The following is a 14,436-nucleotide window of genomic DNA, read 5'->3' as shown; positions in this document are numbered from 1 at the left end:
TGAACTTCTCCAAAAAGGTGATTGCTCCAGTTGCTGCAGACAATGGAGGTAACAAATAGAGGGGCCCTGCCCCCAGCCGGGGGGGGAAAGGGATAATAGAGTTTATTGGACTGTGTGGATTAGATGGCCCGGCACATCAGAATCACGGAAATATAAGGCCCTGGTGGATACTGGTGCACAGTGCACTCTAATGCCCTCGAGTCACCAAGAGACAAAATCAATTTATATTAATGGGGTGACTGGAGGTTCCCAAGAGCTGACTATGTTGGAGGCCGAAATGAGCCTCACTGGTAAAGACTGGCAAAAGCACCCTATTGTGACTGGCCCAGGGGCTCCATGTATACTTGGTATTGATTACTCAGAAGGGGATATTTAAAGGAACCCAAAGGTATCGATGGGCCTTTGGAATAGCTGCTGTAGACACAGAAGGTGTTAAGAAGCTGTCTATTTTGCCTGGTTTGTCAGAAGATCCATCTGTTTTGGAGTTGCGACGAGTGAAAGAGCAACAGGTACCGATTGCTACAAAAATGGTGCACAGACGGCAGTACCACACCAACAGGGATTCCTTGCTCCCCATTCAGAAGCTGATTCACCAACTAGAGAATCAGGGAGTGATTAGCAAGACTCACTCACCTTTTAACAGCCCCATATGGCCAGTGCATAAAGCCAGTGGAGAATGGAGACTGATGGTGGACTACCGTGGCCTGAATGAAGTCACACCCCCACTGAGTGCTGCTGTGCCAGATATGTTAGAACTCCAGTATGAACTGGAGTCAAAAGCAGCCAAATGGTACGCCACTACTGATATTGCTAACGCCTTTTTCTCCATTCCTTTGGCCAAAGAATGCAGGCCACAGTTTGCTTTCACCTGGAGGGGCATTTAGTATACCTGGAATCGTTTGCCCCAGGGGTGGAAACACAGCCCAACCATTTGCCTTGGGTTGATCCAAGCTGCACCGGAACAGGGAGGTGCTCCTGAGCACTTACAGTATATTGTTTGGGGCAACACAGCAAAGGAAGTTTTTGAGAAAGGAGAGCAAATAATCCAGATCCTTCTGTGTGCTGGTTTCGCTATTAAGCGAAGCAAAGTGAAAGGAAATTCAGTTCCTAGGCATAAAGTGGCAAGGTATAATGTGGCCGTCGTCACATCCCAACAGATGTGATCGACAAAATCAGTGCCATGTCTCCACCCACTAGCAAGAGAGAGACACAATCATTCCTGGGCGTAGTGGGCTTTTGGAGAATGCATGTTCCAAACTACAGCCTCATTGTAAGCCCCCTTTATCAGGTGACACGGAAGAAGAATGATTTTGTGTGGGGTCCTGAGCAGCAGTAGGCTTTTGAGCAGATTAAACAAGAGATAGCCCGTGCTGTGGCCCTGGGGCCAGTACGGATGGAACAGGATGCGAAGAACATCCTCTACACTGCTGCTAGAGAGAAAGGTCCCTCTTGGAGTTTGTGGCAAAGACCCTCAGGAGAGACCTGAGGCTGACCTAGGATTTTGGAGTTGGGCGTACAGAGGGTCTGAAGAGTGCTACACTCCAACTGAGAAGAAGATCTTAGCCGCGTATGAGGGGGTTTGGGCTGCTTCCAAAGTAATCGGTACAGAAACACAGCTCCTTCTGGCACCTCGACTGCCAGTGCTGAACTGGATGTTCAAGGGAAAGGGTCCCTCCATCCATCATGCTACTGATGCCACTTGGAGTAAGTGGATTGCACTGATTACGCAGAGAGAGCGCGGATGGGGAATCTCAACCATCCAGGGATCCTAGAGTTGATCATGGACTGGCCTGAAGGCAAAAAGTTTGGAACATCACCAGCAGAAGAGGTATCACGTGCTAAAGAGGCCCCACCATACAATCAACTACCAGAAAATGAAAAGAAATATGCCCTATTCAAAGATGGATCGTGTTGTGGGGAAGCATTGCAGATGGAAAGCTGCTGTGTGGAGCCTCACATGACAAGTTGCGGAGGCCACTGAAGGAAAAGGAGAATCGAGCCAATTTGCAGAGGTAAAGGCTGTCCAACTGGCTTTGGATGTTGCTGAATGGGAGAGGTGGCCAAAGCTTTATCTTTACACTGACTCATGGATGGTGGCAAATGCTCTACGGGGGTGGTTACAGCAGTGGGAGCAAAACAACTGGCAAAGAAAGGGTAAACCTATTTGGGCTGCTGGGCTGTGGAAAGATATTGCTGCCCGAATAAAGAATATGGTTATAAAGGTGTGTCACGTAGATGCCCATGTGCCCAAGAGTAGGGCTACTGAAGAACAGCAAAATAACCATCAGGTAGACAGAGCTGCCAGAATTGAGGTGGCTCAAATAGACCTGGATTGGCAGAACAAGGGTGAGTTATTTCTAGCTCGATGGGCCCACGAGACCTCAGGCCATCAAGGAAGAGATGCGACATATAAATGCGCTAGAGACCGAGGGGTGGATTTAAGTATGGATGCTATTGCGCAAATCATTCATGACTGTGACACGTGTGCCACAATTAAACAAGTCAAGAGGATGAAACCTCTCTGGGGGGAAGGGTGATGGCAAAAGTATAAATATGGGGAGGCATGGCAGGTTGATTATATCACCTTGCCACGATCTCGCAATGGTAAGCGTTACGTGATCACCATGGTGGAGGCAACCACTGGGTGGCTTGAAACATATGCAGTACCCCATGCTACCGCCCGAAATACTATATTAGGTCTTGAGAAACAAGTCCTGTGGTGACATGGCATCCCAGAAAAAATTGAGTCAGATAATGGGGCTCATTTCAAAAATTCTCTTGTAAATACTTGGGCCAAAGATCATGGCACTGAGTGGATTTACCATATTCTCTATCATGCACTAGCCTCTGGTAAAATTGAATGATACAATGGGTTGTTAAAAACTATGCTGAAAGCAATGGGAGGCGGTACATTTAAGCACTGGGAGAAGCATTTGGCAGAAGCCACCTGGTTACTCAATACCAGAGGATCTATCAATCGTGATGGTCCAACCCAGTCCAGCTCCCTACATACCGTGGAGGGAGATAAAGTCCCTGTTGTACATGTAAAGAACACGTTGGGAAAGGCAGTTTGGGTTCTTCCAGCCTCTGAGAAGGGCAAACCTCTTCGTGGAACTGTTTTTGCCCAGGGACCTGGGTCCACTTGGTGGGTGATGCAGAAAAACAGGGATGTTCAATGTGTACCACAAGGAAACTTGATGTTGAGGGAGTGCCGTCAGTAATTCCTTGTGCGTGTGTTTATATTTTGTTTGTATATATTAAGCATGATGTAGTGATGTGGAATAAGTAGTGGAATGTCATGGTTTTATGATTTTTGGTTATCAGTATTCCACATCATAACATCATGTAATGCACTGGGGGTTTGACAGCTGATGCTCAACTTCCGGGTGCCTGTCTGGAGGAGAAGAACAACTAGATTTTCCCAGGGGGCTTTGTGGTCAGCGAGGAGATATAACTCCTGGGAAGGTCACCTGATGCTCTCTTCTTCGCCTGCACTTCTCCATCTGCACTTCTCCGCCTGTGCTTCTCCGTCTGTACTTCTCCGTCTGTACTTCTTCATCGGCTCAACTGGACTGCGCTTCTCACCTCAGCGTTGTTGTGAGGCCTATCCACTTTTCAGACACACACTCTCTCTCTCTCTCATTATATTTTACTGATACGATATTTAGTAAATTAATTTGTTTCACTTCAGATTGTTGCCGCTGTTTTCAATTATTTTGGGGTCCCCTATTTTCCTTTTCCGGGGGCACGAATCTGCGGATCCCTCCGCCCTTCTAGTCATGGAACTGGACTGAACCAGCCTGTAAACCATTGACAGGGAGTTGGATTAGAAGACATTTAAAGGTCCCTTCCAAATCTAAGGATTCCATGATTCTGTGATCTGTACTTCCATGTCAGATGCCATTTTGCCAGTCTGCTTTGCTGCTGCCATATGTTGCACAGTTACAAAATTTATTGGAATATGGGCAGGAAGGATCAACTTCTACTGCCACAGAACAAACGTCTGCCTCTGACATCTTGGGCCAACATAATAAAATAGGAGGCATTACTCTTGTTAGCAATTCTCACTAATAGACCATTGGCCTAATTAAGCAAAGGCAAAAACTGAATGAGACCATTGCTGTTTGTGTTTGTGTGAGTGGTGAGTGTGTCTGTTTACGATGACCATTTATATATATGTATGTGTGAAAGAGAACAGATGTGGAAACTTTGTTAAAGAAGATGTTGTGTAAAAAAGCAGCAAAAATTAAATAGTATATGTGTGTACACATGAGTGTTTGTGAATATGGTTTACACACGTGTGCACAAGTAAGAAATTCTTTTAATCTACTGTTCATTCATTTCAAGGAGAAATTTATTTAATCATAATAGCACTAGCTTTGAAGGAGACAGACGTGTACAACTATTTGATATATTAAACTGTTCCTATACTAAGGAGGTAATATGTTCTGTTCAATCTTATATTCTTAGCAGTATTGCTTTTCCACAATCATTAAAAAGAAATCATAGTGTGGAACAATACACAGAGAACATCTGCCAAAAAAAAGATGCATTTTAATCAGTTTTGTGAATACATGTCCTGCGGTTAGATATTACTGCAGATTTCTGTTTGAATGAAACTTGAGGTGACAGTTAAGAGAGCAAACTAATTTAATAACAGTTGATGAATTAAAAAAAAAGTGTATTACTTTTTAAAATCACTTAGGAAGTTTTCTCTCAATCTCCCTGGTTGCCTGGCTGATTCTTGTGGACAGCATGTCAAAAAGATTTTAAAATACGCAGTCTGTACAAACCACTGTGTCTGGTTTAGTCTCTTTTTCACTCTCTAACGAGACCTTCATCAAAGCTTTATATTTCCATTCCAATAAATACAATCCATTTATGAGTTTCCCTTTTTGGGCAAACTAAAACTGATTAGTATAACATTTCTTCCAAAGTGAATATGCAACATTTAGTATCCATCATTTGTAAATCTACTTCCATTTAAAGAAAAACAAAATACTAATGACAGAGTCCAAGCATCCTTTCTGTTAACAAATTCATATTTTATTCTTAAGTGCAGCAGAAAACCGAAGCATTGACAACAATTCAATTTTCCAGCAAAAAAAAGGAATTGCAAATATTTAATAATCTAATTCAAGAACCAGAAATATTATCAACCCTATGTCAGCAAAAGGAGCATGGAAGAACAGTCTGAATTTAACAGTTATGATTTCTAAATTGTTTCCATATCAGTCATGGAATAGATCTGACTGAATTTTTTTAAAAATGAAATAAAAAAAAATAAAAAAATAAAAAAAAAAATTGTATATCCAAAAGATAAATTTCACGCTTCATAAAGCCCTCAGACAAAGTAACTTTAGTTACATTTTCCATATATTTAGACCTTAGAATTATCCTTGGCATTTCTATTTCTAGAATAGATTAGTTTCAATTAATTCTTCATAAAGTACAAACTGAAATTATGTTTGATCTGACAAGAAATCTGAAAGAATCCAGAAGAAATCCTCTGAGTAGTAGTAGAAAAAGGGAATACATATATGTATATATATATTTAATCTGTTTCAGAAGTTCTTTATCTGTCTGTCTATCCATCTATCTAGCTAGCTAGCTAGCTATAACAGAGTAAATATAGCATAGACAAACATGTTTCTGCATAGAACAAGTTTTAGCCTTGACTTCTTATTTGTCAAGGAAGACACCTGAGACTTAAAAAAGATAATCAGCACATGAATGACGGAAGAGTTTCACAAGTCGTTGAAAAAATAACATGAAATGGAGTGTGATATGCTTGCTAATTAAATTCTGGCTTGCTTTTGGAAATTATTCAAAGAGTTCACATTGTTTGGAGTTGTCCATTACATCTTCACCCATGAGAAGGATATGAATTATATCTGTAATAGGAGGAGAGGTAATGGGAAGTAATAATGTACTATCCATATATACTATGTGAACTATGATACTGAATTTTCCAGTACAGCCTTTAGAATTCAAATTATATTGCATGATACATTTAGTCATAATGACTATATGAAAAAAAAAAAAAAAAAAAAAAAAGACCTGTCTGAAAAATACAGCAATGATTAAGGTTTGTTATATAAAAAAATAAATAAATAAACAAATCTTGTTGTTGTTTCTGGAGTTGAAGTCAAGGCTCTTCTCAAAGGACACATTGTCTCCAATATGGTCTTGATACTCATTTGCCCTACTTGCTTTAAAAAATCTCTCGTAACAGAGATTTAATAATCTGTCAGACAGGAAATCTATCTATTAAGCTATCTTTACTATGAAGTTATATGGGGATTTCTTAGTAACATCTAACTTAATTTTCCCCCTGTTAAAACTTAATACCATTATTATTTACCTAGGAAGTCATTTATTTCCTCTTTACAGCAGACTTTAATGGATCAAAGGAATTATCACTATGTTCTTTCCATAGTTCTTTATTCTTCATTATGATAAACAGTTCCAGCCCATTCAGTCTTTTTGTAGAAAGTACATTTTCTAGACACTGAACATTCTTTTTGATATCTTCTGGTCTTTCTCTAGCTATTCTAAATCTTTCTCAAATTATGGTGAAAAAAAACATGAAAATAGTAATTCAGATGAAGCGTCTCTGGTTTTGAATAAACAAAAATATTATTATTTGTTACACATCTGTTTTCCTTTAGAAAGTAGAGTATTTAATTACAGTCATTTCATGAACCACTATAAAAATATTAATTACTGTCTACTAGTTTTGTTATGTTGGTTATTAAGTATCTTGTTTTTTCTGCCTCAACTAAAATTAATTAATTAACACATATCTAAGGAATTCAAGTATTTTTAAAAATTTATATCTAATTTATATGCAGTAATACATTCTTCTTGTACATGTATGTATACATATATTTTAGACTTTGATTTTTGTCCATAATCTTTTATTTCTTTCAGACATCTGTTGGTTTTTGCTGTAAGTCAATAAATACCAAAAGCATATTCTCTGATCCTATAATAGAGTAAACTTAAAGATATGGTTCAACAGTGTATAGCTGTTTTTCTTAAATTAAATAAATTACATGAAAAATTAAATGAAAAAAAAAGACTATGTTCCATTGATGAAGGATCCAGATTCTCTCATGGAGACTGAACGTAACTCATTTTCATGTCAAATCAGTTACATAAATAGCAAGTTACATGACTGAGCAAACACATAGAATGTAATTGATGGGAAGATGAACTTTGAGAATTGCTGAATTTTGACTGAATTAAGGAATCTCATCCTAGAGATGAGCAGTTTACTTTTTAGTCTTTAAAAGCATATCTGTATAATATAATGACCTTAGGACTACTGAAGATCAGGAAACTACACTTGACTCACTGGCATTGCAGCACTGATCCAGCTCTGGGGGAGTAGGTTAAATACTTGTTATAAGAACTGTAAATTCAATCTTTATAATGAGCTCTTTTTCATTAACCTGAGAAAATGTCATTTGCTTGTCAGATCTTACAATAAGTTAGCAAGGTTCAGTCTAAAAAATTTAGATTTTCAATTTGATGAAAGCTATAAGAAAATCTCTCTGCAAATATTTAATAACAGTAATGAGTAGTGCATTTATAGCTTTGGTCATTTTGGTTAACTATCAAAAGCCTTGGAAAGTAACAAAGAACCAAATGTTTATCCTGTTCAGCTCTGCAAATCAAGAAGAATAAGCATCAAAGGCAAACAATTATTATTTTTATTTTCTTTACCACATTTTACACAGATATAATCACTATATGTAGGTGGAGGAAAATAAAGAGCTAATTACTATAATTTCAGTGACTTCTATTCCACATATAAAAAGTCAGTTTTTCATAAATGTGGTCTTTGCTAAAATACTTCTTCATTAGAGGAACCTCACTCTCAGCGATGTCTTTGTGTGTTTGAATACAAATACGAGTGTTACAGTAAAATATCAATAGTAACAAACAATGTATAAATTGATTTACTATGTACTTAAACTCCCAATGACTCTACTTCATAAACAGTAAGTCCTTAATAGCTCCTGGTCAAATGGCATGCCCTGCTCCTGTATTTGCTCAAGTTTTATATCCTATGATTCTTCTGGATTAGTACAGTGCACTATATACTAACAGAAAACTATTCAGCAATATCCAGCATCCTATACCAAGTATGTAATGCCCAGACATTTCCAGGTGTTTTGTAGATATTTAAGGGAATAGGGCATTGCTTCTAAGGGGAATTGGACTGTGAGATACCTGGGTAGAGTATTTTGTTATTGTATAAAATCTGCATGAGGTGTTTAGGGGAGTAGCAAGCTAAAGGAGGAATCAGAGAGGTCTGCACCTGATCTGCATGGTCTATCCAGTCTTCTTTTAAAAAGAAGTCACTCTCACTGTGAAGAAGTTCTTTAACATACACTGCAGAACTTCCTGTGCTCAAGTTCATGGCTGTTTCCCCTTGTACTGTCCCCATAGACCGCTGAAAAGAGGTTGGCCATATCCCTTTGACTCCCATACTTAAGAGATTTATAAACATTAATAAGATCACCTCTGAGTCTTCTTTTCTCAAGGCTAAACAGACCCAGGTCTCTCAGCCTTTTCTCATAGAGGAGATGCTCCAAACCCTTTATCATCTTTGTGGCCCTCCGCTGGACTCTCTCCAAGAGATCCCTGACTTTTTTTTTTACCAGGGAGCACAGAACTGGATACAGTACTCCAGGTGAGGCCTGACCAGGGCAGTTATAGAGGGGGAGGATCACCTCCCTTGACCTGCTGGCCATGCTCCTTTTAATGCACCCCGGGATCCCATTTGGCCAGCAGGTCACACTACTGGCTCATGGCCAACCTGTCATCTACCAGGACACCCAGGTCCTTCTCCACAGACCTCCTCTCCAGCAGGTCATGCCCCAACCTGTTCTGATACATACTGTTATTACTTCCCAAGTGCAAGGCTCTACAGTTGCTTTTGTTAAACCTCATCTGGTTTCTTGTTGCCCAGCTCTCCAGTCTGTTCAGGTCTTGTTGAATGGCTGCACAGCTTTCTGGTAGTGTTGGCCACACCTATGTTGGCTAGGGCTTATCCTCTGGTTGTCCTGCACATGCTGTGTGATCGCAATCAAGACAATCAGCTCCACGATCTTCCCCATTGCCCAGGTCAGGCTGACAGAGCTATATTTCCCTGGATTGTTCTTCCAACCTTTCTTGTATTTGAACATCATATTCCCAAGTCTCCAGTCATCTGGAACCTTTCCAGTAGAACATGGATTGGCAATCACTTTCTGCCAACTCCCTCAGTACCTCTGGGTGGATCTCATCTGGCCCCACGGACACGTAACAGTCCAGGTGGAGTAGCAGGTCTCTGTTTCCTTCTGAACTGTGAGGCGTTTCTTCTGCTCCCCATCCTTGTCTTCCAGTTCAGAGGGGATGAACACCCTGAGGACAACTGATCTATTAAAAGCAGAAGTAAAGAAGGCATTGAGAACCTCAGCCTTTTCCTTATCCTTGCCGGTAACGTTTCCCACCTCATTCAGTGAAAGACAGAAATTCTCCTTGGCCCTCCCCCTTGCCCAGGTTTCAATTGAGACAGAGTTTACTTTCTTAATTATGTCTGGTGTGATGCTATGTTTTGGCTTTAGGAGAAAAACATTGTTGATAATACACCAGCGCTGAGCAGCACTGTACATTGCTGACCAGATTAAGTTCTTGCTTGGCTTTTGCCTTTCTAGTTTTCCCTCTGAATATCCTAGCAACATCCTTTTGTTCTTCTTGAGTTGCCTGCCCCCTTTTCCAACAATGGTAAACTTTTTTTTTTTTTTTTTTTTTTTTCCCCTGGGTCTTCAAGCAGCATCTTGTTCAGTCAGCTGGTCTTCTCCCATGCCATTTCAACTTATGGCACACAGGGATGATCTGTTTCTGAACTCTTAAGATTTACTTCTTGAGGAATGTTCAAAGGTTTTATATAGCAGTCACAACCCAGGAAATGAAATGCACATTAAGCAGGGTCAATGAAGGCATCACATAATAACTAGCGCTACCAAAAAAAGGGCAAAGAGTCCTAGTAAGTGGGGACTCCTCATTGAGGGTCACAGAGGTCCCAGTTTGCTGCCCAGATAACCTCTCCAGAGAGGTTTGCTGTCTGCTGGGGGCACTTGTTAGAGATATCAAAATGCTACTGTCTCTGATAAAACAGGAAGACTACTATCTACTTGTTCTCTTTCAAGTTGGGTCACAAGAAGCTGAAATAAGGAAACTGAAGAACATTAAGAAGCTTTGAATTTCTTGGAAACACACTGAAGGGATCAGGAGCATAAGTAGTGTTCTCTTCTGTCCTCCCATTTGGCGTCTGGGACCCAGAAAGGAGGAGAACAGGTCAGATAAATGACTGGCTGTATTGATGGTGTCATGATCAAGGCTTTGAATTCTACGATCTTGGACAAGCCTTAAAGAAGTATGTGGACATCAAATGGAATGAAACTGAGCATGTGGGTTAAAACTGTTCTGGGAAGCAAGCTGACTGGGTTGATTACCCAGCTTTAAACTAGATGTGACAGAAAAGGGTCTGAGAATTACTGAAGCACAACTATCTAGGGCTACAAGTTTTTCAGAAGGGATAGGCAGGGAAGGAGGGATGGGAGAGTTGCCCTCTACGTTAAGAGATGGATAGAGTCTGAAGAGCTGCCTCTGAGAAGCAGTGACAATCAGGTTGAGAGACTGTGGGTGAAAATGAGGGACCATATCAATAAAGGATATCAGGGTCTATTGCAGTCCATCTGATCAGAGAGAGTCTGTAGATGAGGCCTGCTTGCTGCTGCTGCTGCTGTAGGAACTGTCCTTCACAGACTCTCAACTTGATGTGGGATTTCAACCACCTGGATATCTGCTGGAAAAGCAATATGGCAGGCTGCAAGCAACCCTGAAGACTCCTGGAGTGTGTTGATGGTAACTTCCTGGTCCAGGAATTAGGCAAATCTAACAGAGGAGAAGCATTTCTGGACCTGGCACTCACCAATGCAAACAAGCTCATTAAAGAGGTTAAGATTGGAGGATAAGAGGTTAAGATCATTGCACCCTGGACTGCAGTGATCATGCCCAGGTATAGTTTGTCATCTTGAGGAGGATGGTCCTGGCAAAATACAAAGTCAGAATTCAGAACTTCTGTAGAGCAAATGGCACCAAGCTGAGAGCTGAGTAGTGAAGTTGATACAGTATATGAAAGGATGCCATCCACAGAGACCTTGACAAACTTGAAAGATGGGCCACAAAAAAACAGAGGTTCAGCAAAGCCAAGTGCAAGATATTGCACTTGGATCCAGATAATCCCAGATATGCATACGGACTGGCAGAATAACTCCTTGAGAATAGCCCTGCTAAGAAGGACTTATGGATCCTGGTAAATGAAAAATTTAACATGAACCAGCAGTGCACTCTTGCAGTTTAGGAGAGTAAAAGTATTCTAGGTTGCATTGAGAGATGGGTAACAAGCAGGACAAGGGAGGTGATTGTACCTCTACCCTTGTGAGGCTCCATCTGAAGTACTGTGTCCATGCTTGTGGTCCCCTACAAAGGAAAGATGTGGAGATTTTGGAGAGGATCTCCCTCATTACAGGTGAGAAAAATTAATAATAGAAAGAGAGATACGCATATATCCCCAGCTTGTATATGATAGCAAAGCATCTCTTGTTTTCTCATCTCTGAGGTTTTGTTCAGGTAGCTAACTTACTACCTATCATATCTTTGAAATATCTGCTTCACTGTCCATTTTTTATATGCATTTAAATCTCTTTATAATTGGACTTCTGGCATTATAGTGGTGACATATCATTTCTAACATAACATATCATTTCTAACATAATGCAGGTGGGTTTTTTTGTTTTTTGTTTTTGTTGTTGTTGCTGTTTGGTTGTTTTTTGTTTGGGTTTTTTTTTTTGGTGCACTATGGAAAACAAACAGACAAGAACCCAAATCACTACCTTTATACAAAAGTCCAATAAAAATTAAAGATAACCACTAAATTGTCACTATACTTATCAATCCTTCATATCAAGGAAAATTAGATAGCTATTATTATTTAGAACTTTTAGAAAGGAACACACACAAAATACATCTGAAGAAATAATAGAATCATAGAAAGGTTTGAGTTGGAAGGGACCTTAAAAATAATCTAGTTGAAATCCCCCTGCTTAGGGCAGGGTTGCATCCCACTAGATCAAGTTATCCAGAACACAATACAACCTGACCTTGAACTCCTCCAGGGATGGGAGATCCACTGCTTCTCTGGGCAGCCTGTTCCACTACCTCACAACTCTGAGTAAAGAATTTTCTCCTAATATCTAATCTAAATTTCTGCTCTACTAGTTTAAAGCCATTCCTTCCTAATCATGTAGAAAGGTGTTCTTCCTCCTGCTTATAAACTCTTTCATGTACTGGATAGACAACCTCTTCATAAAGATATTAACTTTACAAATTCCTAATTAAAAAATAGACACTTCTCAAAAGTTACCATATTTCTTTCTCTTATACCCATAGCACTTTCTATAAACTAGTCAGAAAATAATTGCTCTGTAAGTTTTTGATTCAAAACTAAAAGCTGTTTGAGACTGTGGGAATCCAGCCCTAGCTCTTTCACTTACAAGCATGTTGTATACATATGTTGTAAACATTAAATACATATTGCAGTTCATCTGCTTCATATCTTTGTTTCACGTCAGAGGAATCATCTGATACTAATACAAGCACAACTAGTGCAGATGCTCTTAGTCCTGGCAGTCTGTAAGAGTCTGGCGTCTTGTCTATGTAATTTGCATTCTAATGAGTTCATGAGAAATGATAATCCTCTTATACAATGGAAATCGGTTATTGCATTTCACATGCAGTTCCACTAGCAGAAAAGTCTAAACTGAATGTAACTAAATTCCAATGTGAATTATTCTTTCCCCTCTTTCTTAGTAAATGAAACTAATGCAAGATTTCTATAATATAGACTGACAGATGGCAAAATATATTTCAAACCCCTAGTTTCCAGGCCTTCTAGCAGTCAAGCTAAGTGGGAAATTATAAAAATACAATGAAAAGTGCTGTTCAGTGATTAAACTTTTTCAACAGAAATATATCATATGCTTATCTCCTACAATTTCTCTGGGGTTTTATGAAAGATTATACTTGGATAATATCAAAATAAATCAGAGCAGAACAGTTTGACTTACTGAAGTATTTCATTATTGATAGAAAAAAAATAAAATAAAATAAAATAAAATAAAATAAAATAAAATAAAATAAAATAAAATAAAATAAAAATTAATTCTGGCAAAATATAAGTCTTCCTGTATGAAATACTGTGTTTATTGAAAACACATTCTTTCCATCAAGCTGAAAACTCCACTAGCTTTTGCTGTAGTTCTTACTATATTTTTCCTGATTGTTTTATTCATTTGTATTGAGAGGTTTTTACCCTAAAAGAGAAAACAAACAAAATAAAATAAATATATGCTAGCAAATTTATTAGGACATTAGCCATCACTTCTTTTTGGAAAATCCAGAATAGAGACTGATCATCCCCGTGCTGCATAAAATCATGCAAACAGGATCAAGATAATATTTATAATATATAAAAGGGTTTTTTTTTTTAAGCAAGAAATACTTCAAACTAAGGAACACAGTTGATCTAATGCACGGGTACACACAGTTAATACTGCATTGAATCTTTGGTCTCAATTCTATGAGGAGGTTCCAAGAAAGGACCAAATAAATAAATAAATAAATAAATAAATAAATAAATAAATAAATACACCATATGGGCATTGTTTTAACTCAAATATCAGGTAAAGAAAAAAAAAATTATGAAAAAAGGGGAGAAGATTAAATTATTTCAAGTACTGATACTTTGTTCTCTGTATAGTCTATCACATATTTATCTTTAATATCTCTGATTTTGAATCTTGTATTTCCTCTTCTGGCTAAATAATTGTTTTGTTAGTGATGCATTCAGGTTTGTACTACCTTTCAGAGGTTTAAATTAGAAGATTAATTTAATATGAAACTATCATAATTCTTAGGAATTTCCTTTAGGAAAAACAAATAAACAAACAAACAAAAACTTCGCCTCATCTGCTGCTTCATAACTTAAAAGACTTAAAATACACAATAAAAAAACCTGGACACATCGCTCTCACCTTTTCAAGAGCCCCGTGGAAATCTTCAGAATCTCTTATATGACATTAATATCTGATTTGGTCGTAGAGAGCTGTAGCTGATCTTGTCTTCTCATAACTCATTATGGATGGTCAAAAACTTGGTGCAGCAACACCTCTAAGTTTTTGCGCTTATAAGTGCAAAGTGTGTGTGTATGTGTGTGCATATACACACATACACACACAACATTGCAGACTAAAATATAGATTTCTAATAAAATTATGCAGAATCAAGATCTGAAATAAATATTTACTTAGCTTTAAT

The sequence above is a fragment of the Meleagris gallopavo genome, chromosome 1 (genome assembly GCF_905368555.1).
Source record: "Meleagris gallopavo chromosome 1, MGAL_WU_HG_1.1, whole genome shotgun sequence".
NCBI lineage: Eukaryota > Metazoa > Chordata > Aves > Galliformes > Phasianidae > Meleagris > Meleagris gallopavo.
Note: the sequence above shows the minus strand (reverse complement) of the source record.